The 17,411-nt window shown below is 25.7% G+C and overlaps 1 protein-coding gene across 1 annotated transcript in view; it reads left to right on the top strand.

Moving 5' to 3' along the window:
• Positions 1–6,923: 6,923 nt before the first annotated feature.
• Positions 6,924–17,411, top strand: part of LOC113789812 (uncharacterized) — a 35,854-nt gene continuing 25,366 nt past the window's right edge. Inside the window, exon 1 of the mRNA XM_075820121.1 lies at positions 6,924–8,210. The gene's annotated coding sequence lies outside the window, so the exon portion shown is untranslated. The remainder of the gene's footprint in view (positions 8,211–17,411) is intronic.

Below are 17,411 nucleotides of genomic sequence, written 5' to 3'. Positions count from 1 at the left end.
AATTACCAGTTGTCTGTTTTTATTTGAAAGAATTTTACCCAAAATGATATATTTTCATCATCATCATCATCATATACATCACAATTATAACCTGACAATTTTATTTTTTTTTTTTTTTTTGTTGATAGTTTCTTGCATATTTTTCTCGTTGTCTCATTCATTCATTCATTTATTTTAGATTTTTTTTCATTCATTCACATGACAAATCGTAACGGATCAACAAATCCATGAAATCCGGCCATTTTTTGTTTTGTTTTGTTTCTCTGTCTGTTTACTATTATTATCATATGTTTCAATTTGACTTGTATGGCAGCAAAGAAAAACCGGCTTATACGGTATATAATGAATGAATGAATGAATGAATCTTATTGATGATCAAACATGACAATCTATAATAATCTATTATAATATAAATATAGATGAAGTTAATATATGTTATATAATCTAATAACATAAAAAAGTAAAACACTGACTGGCTGGCTGGCTGAGACGAAACACTTTTTTCTATTTCAATGCGCATGCTCGAAAAATGGATGGCTTGCATTTTTTTATTTATAAGGGTCTTTTGATTTTTACATAAACAAATGGCTGGCTTGCATTAATCCAATTGGACTTGGCCTTATGACTAAGCTAGACTTCGTCTACTTAGTAGACGAAGCCAATGGCCAATGGCTTGCAATGCTAGTAGAAAAAAAAAGAACAGAACAGAACAGAAAGAAAGAAATCGTCAACCACCGTGACACAGTTTTGTTGTTGTTGTTTTTTGTTTTTTGTTTCGAAATGATGATTATTATTATTATTATTATCAAAGAAAAAGATCTTTAATAGATGGATTTCCCGTTAAAAACTGTAATAATAATGATAATGATGATGGGTAAAACGGGTAACGTTAATGATGATGATGATGATGATGATATAATATTTGTACGATTGAAAAAAAAATCTCTTGTTTCTATTCTCATAAATTGTTTTTTTTTTTGGAAACAAAAAACAGTAAAGAAAATCAATGATAAAATTGAAGCAGTTGAAAGAATAATGACAGAAGAAAATATGAAAAAAAAAGATTTTCCTATTTTTTTATTTTTTTCTGGTTGTGTTTTTTCCCCTTCGGCATTGAGTATTATTAGCGAAATGATTGTGTGACAACAACAACAACAATGAAAAGATTTAAACAAAAACAAAAAATTGGACTGATGATGAATACGATCATCATCATCATCAACAACCACGATGAAAAAGAATTGAATTCAAAAGATATATTTTGAAACAATTGGATAATAATAGGGTGCTTTTTTTGTTGTTTGATTGATTGATTGAATAAATAAACTGAATTGAATCAGGTGAATAGGGTGTTTTTACCAAATAATAAAAAAAATTCATTATAAAAATCCCTAGATAATCAATGAAGCACGATAATGACATCCAACAAACATTGATGATTTTGGCGAATCTAAATAATAAAACAAAAGAATTTTTGCTGTACATTTGTATTGCCCGTGTGTATGTGTATGTGTGTGTATAAAATCGAATTCGAGATATCCAAGGCACTCACAAATTAAAAATTTTTCATATTTATTCGATAAATTGTTCATAAAAGATGTTTTTTTCTGTTACACAGGTGTATTTTAAAAGGAAATGGGAAAAAAATTTTGATTCCGGAAAAAAATCAATGTTTTTTTTTCAATTTCATTATTTTGTTTTCGGATTTTGTGATCGGATAAACAAACAAAATATAAAAAAATAAAGGTAATTAACCGGAATGGAAAAGTTTATGACTCAATTTTGTTTGAAATGAAATCGAAAAAAAAATGATGATAATAAAATTTTGTTGTTGTTGCAATCCATCCACTGTAGTTTTTTAAACAACAACAAATCTAGAGAGAGTAAAACACACAAAAAAAAGTATAAAATAAAATCCATATAAATGAAATAACTTATTATTATTATTATATGGACAAGACAACAACAAAAAAATTATATTTATTTTATTTTGTTTTTACGATAATCCGCTTGTGTGTGTGTGTGTCAAACCCCTGAAATTCATCATCACTTTATTATCATAGAAGCCAAATATTTTTTTTTTTAACGTACATTACATAATAACAATGCAAAACCAGAGAGTGAGAGAGAGAGAGAGAGAGAGAGAGCCAGAAAAATTGAACCAGCTTTTTTTGAAAAAAAAAGAGTTCAATGTACACACTTTGGTACATATACACACATATATACAGAACAGTCAGTGAACTTAGGTTTAATTTCAAAAAAAAAAATATTGAATTCATTTTCAATTCATAAATCTACCCTGAGAACATTGTTTAAAACAGTAAAAAAAAAGTTGGTTTGTTGTTGTTGTTGGTTGATTTGTATAATAGATCTTGCGCAACAAGTTGATTGATAAATCTAGACATAAAGAACAAAACAAAACAAAAAAAAATGAATTGAATTGTAGAAAATTATGATTATTTTAAATTTTGAAAAGAAAAAACAAAATTTAAAAATGAGAAGATGAATGAAACCGGCAAACAACAACAACAACAACAACAACAACGATGACTGACAGGTAGACAGGGCACCATATAACCATTCAGGCTTCACAGGAAATTTTTTTTTTTTTTTGAAATTGCCAATTACACCTGCAAGTTATTATTTTGTATTTTTTTCATTCATTCATTCAATATTTACCTATGTCGGGTATGGTTGATTATAATAATGGTAATCATCATCAACATTTTCCATCGTTAACAAACAACAATGTCAATCAGATTATCATTCAGAATCATTTCATCATTACCGAATGAGGATATTGAATTTTTTTTTGTTGTTGTAAATAATGAATGAATGATGATATAATTAAAATTAAATTAAATTAAATTATAATTGGCTGGACAACAACAACAAAAAAATGAAATAAATTTCATTTGGAAACAAACAAACATTCGACATTGAAAATTATTTGTCAACATCCTGAAATAATCAAAAAAAAAGAGCAACAGACTTTCAACAGATGATGTTCACCAACAAAAAAAAACACAAATTCAAAAACAATTTGAAATTTGATGATCATCATCGTCATGTAAGTGTGGGTGTGGGTGTGGATGGATTTTCTTCGTTCGCCATTTTTGTTTCTTTTCATTTGATTTTTTGGCTTTTTTTTGAATAATGTTAAGGAGAAAAAATTAAGATGATCAGATTATGTCGTTTTTTTTTGTTGAAATAAAGTGTGCCTGTTTTATAAACGAAACAACAAAAAACAAGGACATTTGGTTAATCAACAGTTTCAAGTTAAGAAATAAGAAAAAAAAATGGCAAATCAAATTGAAATGAATATAACCGATATGATCCGATCACCGGATCATTGGATTATTATTATCCATTTTTTTTGTTTCTTTCCCAACCTTCATTCAATTTATTTAGTTCAAAAGAATCTTTCGATATCCAATTCACAATCATCGATCAATCGAATTGGATTCGAATTTGATTTAGATTAACGAAACTATTAAATGAAACAAAACAACAACAAAAAACATTCATACAGTATTAAAATATAAAAAATCAACTACAACCACACACACATATCACATACATGATATTCATACAAACAAACAAACAAAAACTAATGATGACGATCACGAATATTTTTTTTTCTTCGTCTGATAATGATGTTAATAATAATAATCGGATCAAAATTTAAAAATGTTCAGATATTTTTTTTCTCAATACCTCAGAAAAACCGATAGATTAATAATCGAACGAAACAGATTTCGATTTTTTTTTTTGCTTTTTTGGCCCACAAAAAATGAAAAGAAAAGAAAAGAAAAACATTTTGACCAAAATGTTAATCTCATCATCGATATATCAATCATTTATTTTGACGATTGATGCATACACACACACAATACGTGATTGCATTCATTTTTCAACGATGACTATAGATTTGATGATAATAATGATGATGATGATGACCGAATTTAATCATAATCGAATATCGATTTTGATTATCGGATTATGTAATTTTTCTTCAATTATTATTATCATCATCAACGTTATATATAGTGATGATGGTTGATAGATGATCATCATCACTTTATTACATTTTTTTCATTTCGTTTCGTTTCGGTAACTTATTCAATTTATTTGATATTAAAAAATAACCTGATATATTTGATCGGAATGAATAACTGTAAAAAACCAGATCATATTTGAGGAAATTTAAAACATTATTGTTATCCACAAAATGATGAAAAAAAAATTCCACTTGTTGCATCATCATCATCAGAAAATTAATAATTATCACGTTTATAATTATAATTATAATAATAACCTAGCATCATCATCATCATCATTATTATTATCATCATTGAGGCCATTAAAATTAGTTTGTTAATTTCCAAAAAAAGAAAAGAAAAGAAAACCAATAATAATAATCATAGATCGATAAAAAAATCATCATCATTATCATCAATCATCAATCAAAAATTCAAGTACAGTGGTTAATGATGATGATGATAATGTTAATGATAACGGTTCTTTATTTTCTAACTGCAAAAAAAAACCGAAAAAAGAAGTTATGGAAAAATTATTGATAATAATAATAATCCAAAAAAGATTCGAATATAAATCGATGGAAGGTGATCCATCTTAAAAGTTCAAAATTATATGATTTTGAATTTTTTATTAAATTAAACTTTTAAAGATGTTTTCTTTAGTGGATTGAAATCAAATCTTCATTATGATGGTGATGATCATAATTATGATGATGGTCATCCATATATGTGTTGGCGTGTGTCATTGCATCGGCATCGGTTTTTCTATGTTGCGTGTGTGTGTGTGAAAATTTTCAATCTAGATCAATTCGATCATCAATCATATATTTACTTGACTTTATTTTTTTTCAATTACACAATCATATAATCATAAACAGTTAGTGTTTTATGAATTTTTATTTTTGCATTAAATTTTTTGTAGTAAAAAAACCACAACAACAAAAATTTCATTATCGTCAACCATCATATCATCACATTGACATCATATTTATCAAATCGACAAATATGAATAAAAAAATGATGATGATTATTAAAAAAAAAAAAATATTGTCCGACATCATCACGGACAACACGAAAAACGATGATAATGATTAATCCTAGAAAGTCCTCATTTCTTTTTTTTGATAAATTTCATGTTTCATTCAATCAAAAAAAAAAATTGCTCTCGAAAATCTTTCATTTATCCAATTTTCTTATTTTATTTTTGATTTCGTCGGTTGTGGTTTCTGGTTATCATCATCATCATCAACAGCATCACGATAATGATATTAACGGCATTTTTTCCCCATCTCTCTCTCAATAGCCCATAAAATATGAAAATGATTCTCATATGGTCAAGTCATATTATCTTGGTCTACCAGATTTTTTTTTATTATTACTTGCCAAAAGAAAAAAATTTTCCTAAGTGATAAAAATGATATTATAATTTGATGATTGTGATTGTCAAATTTCGATCAATTTTGGCAACAAAAATATGATGGATTCAAAAAAGCAAACAGAACAGAACAGAGAAAAATCATCATTATATTTCAATTTAGTATTTAAATTATTATCATTTTTGTTTTTCCATTCCAACTTGGATACAAGCATCCTGTACACAACATTATAAATATGAGAATGATAATAATGATGAACTACCCGAGCGAAACATTTCCATTTTTTTTGAGATAATATTTTGTGAAATTGATCTCCGTTATAAAATAAAATGAATAGACTTTTAAATATACAAATTTTCCAATACAAATATGATATATGTGAATGGATTTCTTTTCTTTTTCGTTCCCGTTTTCTCCCCCCTCACACTGAACAATTCAATAATTTCATATATCCATGGATTCAAAACATCCACTACTTCTTGTTTTTTTTTGATTACTACTTCTATACTTTTTCAATGATTAATGATGATGATTAATATATGGTGTGTCTATATATTTGCTACTGTTTTTTCTTTACAACATTGAAAAAAATATGAAATGTTCGTATGATTTGTGTGTGTGTGTGTGCAAGTATCCGTGGCATTTTAAAGAATATCTGCATAACATCGGAAAAACTGACACACCTTCATGTACATGCAACCATATCGACATTCAAAGCCCAATCCACCTACTAACTGCATGTGATAATTTTACAACACCTTTTCATTCACCACACTTGTACATATCATCACAAAAAAACGCAATTATATTCAATAACATATGTAAACACATTCTTCTTCACCTGTAAATATTTTTAATTACACTTTCTTTACATTATTCTACTTTTATTCTATTTGTATTTTCAATCTTCATTTGATTTCATTCTTTAAATGGTGCAAACATCCTGTTGGATGACGCACTTTCCCACAATAAAATTATTATTATTATTAAGTATCCGTGGCAGGATCATTTCAAAGAAAGAAAGAAAGAAAAAAAATTTCTTCATCATTTCTTCAACTGAATGAATGAATTGGAAGCAAAGAAACAATCAGAATAATAAAAAAATATCATTCCATTTTTTTTCACTGGCCAAGTTTAACATAACTGGGAGCCATAGATTCGAACGACAAAGAAGAAGAAGAATGATTTGGAGTTAGGATTGTTTATTTCGAATTCGATAAAAGTAGAAGCAATGAAAATATATTAAGGATCCTCATTGATATTTATTTTTATTTTTTCGTTGGATTCATTCGAAGATTCAAACTGCTACCTTTTTTTTATGAATAGAAAAAAAGGAGTAGTAGCAATAGTTTGAATATATATCTGTTATCATCATTATTATTCAACCGAAACAAAAATGATTTCATCATTTTCATTTCTTGTCTCTCTTTATATATCTTTTATTTCTCCGTTTTTTTTTCTTCTATTTCATTCTTTACGCTTCTATAGACACATACACTATACTCATTGACTGCTATACAAATTCCTCTCCCTTTTTTGATTTCTCTTTAGGAAAAAATTTTCTCTTCGTTATTTTTTTTTGGGAAAAAATTTTCTTGCATGGATTGTTGATCCATATAATGCTACTATTGCTATCACTGGCTCATTTCTCTATCAATGGATTTTATCATCATCATCATCATCATATTTTATTATCTATATGTTTATGTGTGCGCGTCTTTTTATAAGTTTTGTTTATGTTTTGTTTTGTTTTTTTCCATTGGAAATATATATATTTTTTTCGGTGTAAGCGCATCATAGCAAAAAAAAAAAAATATTAACGAATTTGTTGTTGTTGTTATTATTTTTGATATAATATTCGTGTCTATAAGTGTTTGTGTGTGTGTTTTTGTATCGGTATTTTTTTTTTGCTTCTATGCTTCTTCTATCCGACGAATCGAATAATATTCTCCACATTGTATTGTTTTTGTTATTATTTCGATTCTGATTACCGTTATTTTATTTTTATTTTTTTTTTTTTTTTGATAATGTTTCAATATTCTGAATTGCTGTTGTAATAATGATAATTGTTTGTTGTGTTGTTTTGTTGATATGACGACCAGAAAACATCATGATGATGATGATGATGATGAACACATGAATACGCATATGTGAATTTAATTTTGGTTTTATTTTCTCGGAATTTACCCCAAAATGACGACAACAACAACAACAATCAATTGAGCCTGATTTTTTTTTTGTTTTCTGTTTGTTTTTTCATCTGATCATTTAAAATAAATCATCCAAAAATAGTTAATGAATTTGTTAATAAATTCAACAATCAACATATATAACCTACATTAGATATTAGATGACAACATTCTATTAGACATCATTTATTCTAGTCTTTAAAAAAAATAGATAAAAATCAACATCCAATTCATATTTGGTATGAAAACAAAACAAAAAAAACACGAAAACAGAGAGTAAATAAAATGAAGAAATAAAAATTCAACAAATCATCATCATCATAGAATCATGAAGAATTTCTTTTGTATTTTTTGAATTTACTTTAATAAATTTCTACATCGTCATCATTCATTCATTTGTTAGAGAAAAAAAAACAACGTCAATCAAATTATTGAAAAACAAAATAGTTATGATCCATCACCAATCTCAATCATTTCGATTATAAACGACACATACACATTGATATCAATACTGTGAAAACAAAAGTCAATTGAATCGATATTTTTTTTCTAATTGAAATAAAAAAATAAAAAAATATCGAGATTCATCATCATCATCATTAAATGTAAGTGATCAAATATCATGATTCCCATATACACTTACACAATCAAACACACACACATAGGGATAAATAGACAATCGATTAAATCAATTTTTTTTTATCATCGAGATATTATGTTTTGTTTTGTTTTGTTTCGTTTCAATGACATTAATTTTTCATCATTTTATAAATGAAATAGAAATAGAAAATGATTCAGAAAAATGATAATAACAATAATTTCAGATTGATGGATATTAAATTTGATAAATATCCAATTGAATGTTTCCGTTGTTGTTGTTGTTATGATGTTGTATAAATGGACAAAAGAAACGAGAGAAAGTTAGGAAAAAAGACGCCCAAATTGAATTATATAATTCTTCAAGATATTTGACTACTTTTCATCTACTACTTTCGACTTTTTTTTTTTGTTCCAACGGGATTTAATTGTTGAAAATATTGAAAGTTTGAAAAAATTTCTGTAAATCTTTTTTGTTATTGAAGTGAGATAAAAAAATATGTAAAAAAATTTTGCAAAAAAAGAAATGGAAAATTTTAAATATGGACTTTGTGTGTGTGTGGCCATCATAATCATCATTTTTTAAAAATCCATATATATTCAATGTTGTTTGTTTTCATTACACCACAAATTATCATTATTATGACAATAATAATGATAATCTTGAAATTATTATTATATAATAAATAAATGATAAACGACGATTAATAAATGAATGAATGAATGAAATTAAATTTGTTGTTTGTTTGTTTGTTTTCTCTCTGGCTTTTCCATATGTATTTCATTGCTTTCAAAATGAAATGAAAACCAAGTAATCAGGATGAGGACAAATAAATGAATGAATGAATGAATAAGGTCGTGGACAAGGTCAGACTTATGAATTTTATATGTTTTTTTTTGTCATTGTTTGTTTGTTTTCTGTTTTTCGTTGGATCATTTCTGTTTTTTATTTTCATCTTGTTGAATGATTTATTTTTCGTTGATGAACATTGACATCATCAACATCATAATCATCATCTTGATGATTATTATTGTATAGAAAATTTTGTAATTGAAATTTTTTGTTGTTGTTGTAGTTTGATATATGATTCTTTTTTTCTCATATATTTTCATCATTTCTTCATATCAATTTTATCAATATGTAACTTCGAAATGATGATGATGATGACCCGATCATTTATCGACAAACAATAATCATTTTGTCTTTTTTTTTCTATATATGTCATTATTGATTAATCTTTAACTGTATTTTTTTTGTTGAACTTTTTATTTTGTCAAAATGATCATCATCATCATCAATGTGTGTGCGTGTGTTTTTAAACAATGAAAATTTTTGCTAGAACAAAACAAAAATCAACAAACCAGGTAATGGTAAAAATTAAAATAAAAACATCCATTCATTCATTCATAAACATGTAAGCTTGTTGAATTCATCCATATCATCATCATGTGATGTCAATCTTTATCGACAATAAATGAAAAACTTAATTATAATCAAAAGTTACATCATTAAAATTATCATTTTCATACAAATATAATAATGTTTTTTTATTGTTTCGTTGTGGACAATTTAGGCTTGTCATCATCAACATTATTCGACATCAACACCACATATAATATTATATAACATAAAATAAATGACCAGCCAAAGATTTATGAATTAATAATGAACAGTGAAAAAATTAGTCTTTAGTTTTTTTTGTTTTTGTTTTAATTGACCCATACTTTAGTTTTTTGGTATATAATCGGTGATGATATGTGGCCATGATTATACTCGACCTCCATCGTTGTTGTTGTTGAATGAAAATTAGCCATGAAAAAAAAACTTTTTCTTGAAATGGTCACCGATGATGATGATAATTTTGATGTTTTATTCCGGTTTTTTTTCTAAATTCAATCTCTTTCAGCTAACGGATGTAATTAAAAGAAAACAGCATTCGACACATTCATGCACAACAACAACAACAACGATTAAATGTTGATAATTTAATTGTTTCTGTCCCTTTTTTTCACTGTTACTGTTTGATAATTAAAATCATTTTTTTTTTTTTTTTTTTTTTTTTTTTGAAAATATAATAACAAAATTGGATGATAATTTTTTTTGTGTTTTCATATATATACAACATATTGATTGATTGATTGATTGTCAACGGAAATCATTGATTGATTGATTGATTAATATCTGTCATTTTTTTTTCTTGTCATATAATATCTATCATGATGATAGAAATGAAACGAGAGAGAGAATTGTCATCATTCATCATTCATTTTTTTGTTTGTTCCTCACCCAATCCTCCGCCGACGTCAACTTTTATATGTTCTATTTTGTTGATTGATAATTATGATAATGATAATTGATGCAACAACAACAACAAAAAAAAGGATGTTTATTGTTATGATAATAATCAGAATAATGATGAAAAGAATGAAAGAAAAAAGCATTTTTGATTCATCTCACACCTTTACAGTTATTAACATTTTCCTGATTTTTCTGATAGAAAAATTTCATTTTCTGTTTCATTGTTTTTTTTTGTTCTTTTCTGGTTTTCATTTGGTAAAATATACACGTATATTTTTTTGTTTGTTGTTGTTTTTGTTGTTATCCACAAATACAGTTGTGGTTAAAATTTTGATGATAATGATAATGACTTATTATCATCAACATGATCATTGTTTTTTTTTTTTTTTTTTTTGTTGAAAAAAGAAAGATAGATAAATTAATATATTTGGTTTAATTCACATTGAATTTTCCAAAAAAAGGAGTGTGTGTTAAAGTGTAGTTTTTAAGATAATTTGACGATAGTAATCATCATCATCATTGATGATTCTCATTAATGGATAATAATCTTTATGAAAATGATGATTATCATAGATTTGTAATAGATTTGTAGATTTTTCAACTTTTATTAATTTTATCCAAAAATCATTATTGGATCGGAAAAAAAATAAGATTGATTATGTCTATAAGAGAAAATCTAGAAGTTTTGTTTTTTGTTCATTCGTGGAAAAAAAAACCTAAATAAAATTGCCTCTGTTTTTTCATTTCACTTGAAACACGCAGTATGCATGAATAATCCAATTGATTAATCGATGTTTGTGGCTTCTTTTTTTGTTTGCTGTGCGAAAGATTTTTGGGATAAACGATGGTATCAGATATATGTTGTTGTTTTTTTCAATTTTATTATTTAGGATTTTCTTTCTTCGTTTCAACCGTTATATTGAAATCAATGATGATGATATAATCATCATTATAATGATGTAAGGATGAAACAACAACAACAATTAACTATTTACGAATGTGTTTCATGAAACATTTCAATCCTAGCTGCTGATGATGATGATGACAGCTGAATCATCTATTTTTATATGAACATTTTTTTTCCTCGAAAAAAAATATATTTTTTACTTGTCCTGGTAATCCAGGTAACAGTAGCAATGATCGATCGTAAATCAATTTTTTTTTTCTTTTTCTTTTTTGTTCTTTCTAACATCACATAATGATTTCAATGTTGTTGTTGTTGTTGTCATCAATAATTGAAAACCAACGAGGAAAAAAAATTGAGTAAATTAAATGTGGATTTAAAAAGTCTATTCGAACATTATAATTGAAAAAATGAATTACATTGAAAAAGAGAGAAATCATATTCGTTTAACAAGATTTATTTATTTTTTCTTGTTGGATATTATTATTGATCAATAAAAATGAAATAATTTTTTTCTGTTTTGATTCGTGATTTTTTTCGATCAATGTCAAAAACATTGATTTGAAATCTTTTGAAATTGTTTTTTGTTTCATTTTCACTTTTTTTTTCAGGAAAAAAATGGATTTAAAATGTTTTATTAGTTCATAAACAGACCTTAATCGTTTGTTTTCTTTTTTTGTTTTTGTTTTTGTTTATACATCCATCAATTGATCAATTGATTGATTGATTGATTGATTGATCAATTTTTACCAATTAATCTTTTTTGTTTTGTTTTGTTCGTTAATGGAACATTTTCAACAAATAAAATGATCCATTTCCAATTAAAAATAATGTTTGATGAATTTCTGAATGGAACAAAACTATATTAAAATATAAAAGCATTAAAAACATTATCGATGACAGCTTATATTCTTAATATTTGTTGTTTATGACATAGATTAATTATTAATTAATTAATAATTAAACTTTCCGATAATATGTTTGACATAGATATATGTACCGTTTAACATGATATTATTTGATCAAAAACGAAGAAGAAGAAAAAAATTAAAATTCAAGCTGCATTCGATTGATGTTCGATATTTGATTTTTTTTGTAGTTTGACCGAATTTCATTTGACAAGTTATACTTTTGCTCTGGTTTTCTTGTTGGTATGTTTTTTTTTTTTTTTTTTTTTGCTTTTTCTAATCGATTTGTAATGGTATTCGCCCTTCATATTTTCGTATCCACGAATAACAACCACATCCGTAATAGGTGTGTATAAGGTGTGTGTTTTTCTGGATTTTTTTTCCTCATAATATGCATACAGAGAGGGAAAAAAACAACAACAGCAACAATCAATAATTAATTTAAACTACCGTATCCGCATCAACAAAAAACAAATGATAATGATGATTTGTTGATGACGATGACGATGACGATGGTAATGGTAATGGTAATGGTGATGATGAACACGGAAATCATAAATTTTCAAATTTTGTTTATTTTTCGGTTTGTGTTGTTTTCTCACTCTCTCTCTCTCTCACACACACATCACTTTTTTTCGATTGATATAGTTTCCTAGGTGTTTTTTTTTTTGAATGATGATGGTTCCTGTTTTAAATAAAAACTATAAACTATTTCTCTATATTTTGTCCGATTGGTAAAATTATCTCAAGTTTTTAAAATGGATCTTATTTTCACTATGACCGTTGTTACAATTGGCATAGATTATTTACATTTTTGATTAAATTTACATATTTTTTTCAAATTTGCTTTTGGTTATTTAATAAAATTATTTTCTTTCCCACCAATAACAAAAAAAAATGAAACGTTAAATTAATTTCTTGGAACAAATTGATTGAATAATCTGATTATCATCATCATCATTTTTTTCCTTGAAATCCATGATTTTTTTTTAAATCTTCTAGTTAAACACTATAATTATATAAATATTGCTTTAAAATTCAATAAAAAATAGAAATTTACATGATCATATGGTAGCTTTTTAAGAAAAATCATTTTTTCGCATTCAAACAAACGAAAACGAAAATGAAAAAAATCGAATGTTCAACTATGGTTATTGGTTGACCTTTTTTTTCTGTTGTTGTTGTTTGAACACAAACAAACAAAATATTAAATAACCTTCATATAATTTAAGAAATCTATGAGAGAATGGAACAAAATGTAAAAAAAAATATGAAATGTGAATTTCTAAATCCTGTCATCATCAAAAATGAATGATGTGATTTTTTTTAAAGTAGAAAAAAATATATTAAATGAAAAAACATGATAGAAGATTATTTAAAACTCGGGCCATAAATGGGGAGATTCAAGAAAAAGAAAAAAAAACATTGGAACTTGGTAGTAGAAAAAAAAGAAGTTTTTTTTCAGTAGGAGTCAGATTGAATTGTAGATTGAATTGAATTGTAGATTTTTTTCTTTTTCTTTTTGACATCATCAAATGTTTTATAATAGTTTTTTTGTTTGTTAAATAACAAATCCACAAAACATCATTATGGTGGTATGTATGGTGATGGTGGTGGTGTGTTTCTTTTTCACATTTTCATCATGAGGATAATATGGGAAAAAAATTGAAAAATTTCTTCACTTGTTATAAATTTCTCTCGCCAACAACATCATTCATTTATTCACAACGATTGAAATGATAATAATGATGATGACATATCAACCGAAAAATGAAAATGAATGAAAAAAAAACAGCAATTTCATATGTAATGTTCCATAATTAGTGTTGTTGTTGTTGTTGATGATGATGATTATTAGTTTTCAACAAGTGTCCATATTTATAATATAAATAATTTGCTTTCGAATATAGATCAATCAATCAGATTCTTTTGAAAATCAAAAATGTTAATGATTATAATTGTAATGATCTATATTTTCTTTTCGAAAAAAATGAATGAATTTCATTAAATTATATGGGTATAAAAGATTTCTTTTTTTGTTTTGTTTTTTTGAAAAGAAATAAGAAATTTTTTGATGATGAAATGATTATGATGATCATCATTTGAAATGATGACAATTTGGTTGATGATAAGTTCTTTTTTTGTTGTTTTGTTTTCATTTTTACCATTGTCATCATCATTATTATTATTATCATCATCTGGATGAAATTTAACCATACTTATTTTACTTAGTTGTTGATATGAAAATCTATTTTTATGTGTTCCACAATTACCATTATTATTATTATCATCATGATCGTCATCATGATGATCATCAACTTGGATCATCATATAATGTTGTTGACCATTAACTTATATTTAGGTATTTTAGAAAAAAAAACTATTTTGACAGTGATGATCATTTTCATCTTTTTTTTTCCATTCAACATCATCATCATAATGATGATTTTGATGATATAGTAAACTTGAATTGAAAATAATTGACAAGAATATAATATCATTTGTACAAAAAATGATGATAATTTAAATGTTCAATCAATCAAAAGAAAAAATCATTTAAAATGAAATTGAAAATGTAATTTGCTTCTTCGATTTTAAAAGCATCAAGCAAGCAAGCCAGATGTTACTCGATCCATCAATCGATCCAATTATGATGATGATGTTGATGATGATAATGATGGATCACATTGATGATGGTTAATAATGATCAAAATGCAAAAAAAAGAATGAAAATTAGACAGTTAAAAGTATTTTATTTCATTTTTACAAATTAATGTAATTTTTTTTCGGACGATGTACACACACACCTTATTCATAGTGAATAATAAAGATGAGTTTTGTCTTAGTTTTTGTTGAAATTTCATTTCATTTTTCATTTTTTTATTTCTGCTATCGAAAAATAATCTGTTTAAATCACAAAAAAAAATAGTTGTTAAAAAATGATGATGATGATAATAATATTATAATTATATACCGTTAGTTTAGAGTGAGAGAGTGAAAGAAATTGATATGCACTTATTTGGTGCCAGGATGATGATGATTTTTTCACAAATCATATAACATGAATATTACATCAAACAGATCCTATAAAAAATATATCAAAAGGATGTTCATTTTTTTTGATGATGATGATGTTAATGATAATTATAAAATGAAATAATTTTTTTTCAAATTGTAATTGTTTTTTGCTTTGGTTGACCGATAACAACAACAGCAACAACAAAACAGTTTTAAAATTTAAAAATTTTTAAAGTTTATTCTGTTGTTTTTGCTGTTGTTTGATGCCCTTTTCAACAACAATTATCATTGATAATTTTCAATTTTTTTCACTATCATCATTATTAGTGTTATTATTCCAGCTGAATATTGTTGGTTGAAAAAAAAATAACTCAAACAAAACAGTTAAACAAAACAAAAAAAAAATCGAAATCAAATGCCACGATTTCATGATTTCTGTTTCTATATTTATATATATATTGTCTGGTCTGATGTTCAGTATGTTTATGTAACAATTTTCTTTTTTACTTTAAAAGATAAGTTTAGTCTAATCGACATTCATATTTGATCACATTTTCTTCTATGTAGCTATCCCAATGTTTTTTTTGAAATGATGGTGAAAGGGCATGATGATGGACCCAAATATCCCGAATAATAAATGATGATTAAAATAAAAAAAAATTTTTGGTGGAGGATTCAATGATTGTGTGTCTAAATGTGTATGTTTTTATATTATAGTAACGAAATGAAAATTGTAAGGTTCATTCAATGTTAAATATTAAGTAATAAGTAGATAGTGAGTGAATAGTCTGGATAGTCGTCGATTTCATCTTATTGATTGGTGAATTTATTTATTCAATTTTTTTTCTTCTTTTTCTTCTTCTCCGTTACCACTTTCTAAACATAATGATGATGGTGGATCGATGAATGAATTTCTAAAATAAACGAGATATGCATTTATGTATGTAATTTGATTTTTATTTTTCGTTATTGGAAAAAAAAGTTCCATTCTCCCCTCTCATCACCACACCACCATAGCTAAGAAATGGGAGGAAAAACATTTTTTCGAATACCAAATAACTGAACAACAAACATTTTGTTGTTGTTTTTCTTTTCTTTTTTCGATACTTTTTTTTTGGCCAAAGCTATGTTTATTCATATATATTTTTGGTTGTAACAGAAAAAAAAGGAAAAAGAAATTTCCATTTCTTCGAATATAAATTCACCAATTTTCTATATGTTTTTTTTCGATACTTTTTTTTCCTTTTTCTTTTCACGGATTGATGATGATGATGATGGTAAATGAATGAATGATGTCGGTGATATTTATATATAGCAAACAAACATTATGATTGGCATAGAAGATATCATAGAATAATGATGAGGATGATGATGACCAAAACAAAAAATGCATAGGTCCTCTTGAAAAAAAAAAATTATGATTGGCTATAGCTTCTTCTTCTTCATCTTATAATTAGTCTTCAAATAAAGGTCATTATAATGATGATGATGATGATGATGATCATATTTGGCATTATCTCAATTGAAATTAGCGTTGATTGGTTTTATTTGTAGACAACCAACCAACCAAAAAAAAAAATCAATAAAAATTAGTTTCAATCCTTTGAGGTCAGCTTATCATTATTTCAATTTCATCAACAACAAAAAAAAATTTTTCCCTTTTCATTTTTTTTAGTAACGCAAATTCTTCTGCAATAATTATGATCTAATATATGAAGAAGAAAAAGAATAGATCAATCGATAATATTTTCAATCGCAAAAAAAATCATTACCATTTTAATGTTTGGTTTTTTTTAGTTGTTGCTGTTGTTGTTATATAAAGTTTTTTCCCTTTTCGATTTGTTTTGTTGGGTGGTGGTAATGGTGATGAATAATGTTTATCTTTTTATTTTGAATTTGATATTTTTTTTCATCTCTTCTCTTGTGTATGTTTGGTTCCCAAATACCATTAAGGCCTGGCCTCAATTTTTTTTTCATTTGAATCTGTTTTTTTTTGTTGTTGTTGTTGTTAATCTTAGACAAACAAAAAAAAACAACATTTATTTATCAAATGTTATTCGAATATGATGTGATGGCCCTA

This window comes from Dermatophagoides pteronyssinus, unplaced genomic scaffold (assembly GCF_027571235.1).
Source record: "Dermatophagoides pteronyssinus isolate colony J.1.1.1.1 unplaced genomic scaffold, Derpt_VIB-CSIC_2022.12 sq0005, whole genome shotgun sequence".
Classification (NCBI taxonomy): Eukaryota; Metazoa; Arthropoda; class Arachnida; order Sarcoptiformes; family Pyroglyphidae; genus Dermatophagoides; species Dermatophagoides pteronyssinus.
The sequence above is the reverse complement of the archived record's forward strand: the minus strand, read 5'-3'. Positions and strand labels throughout refer to the sequence as shown.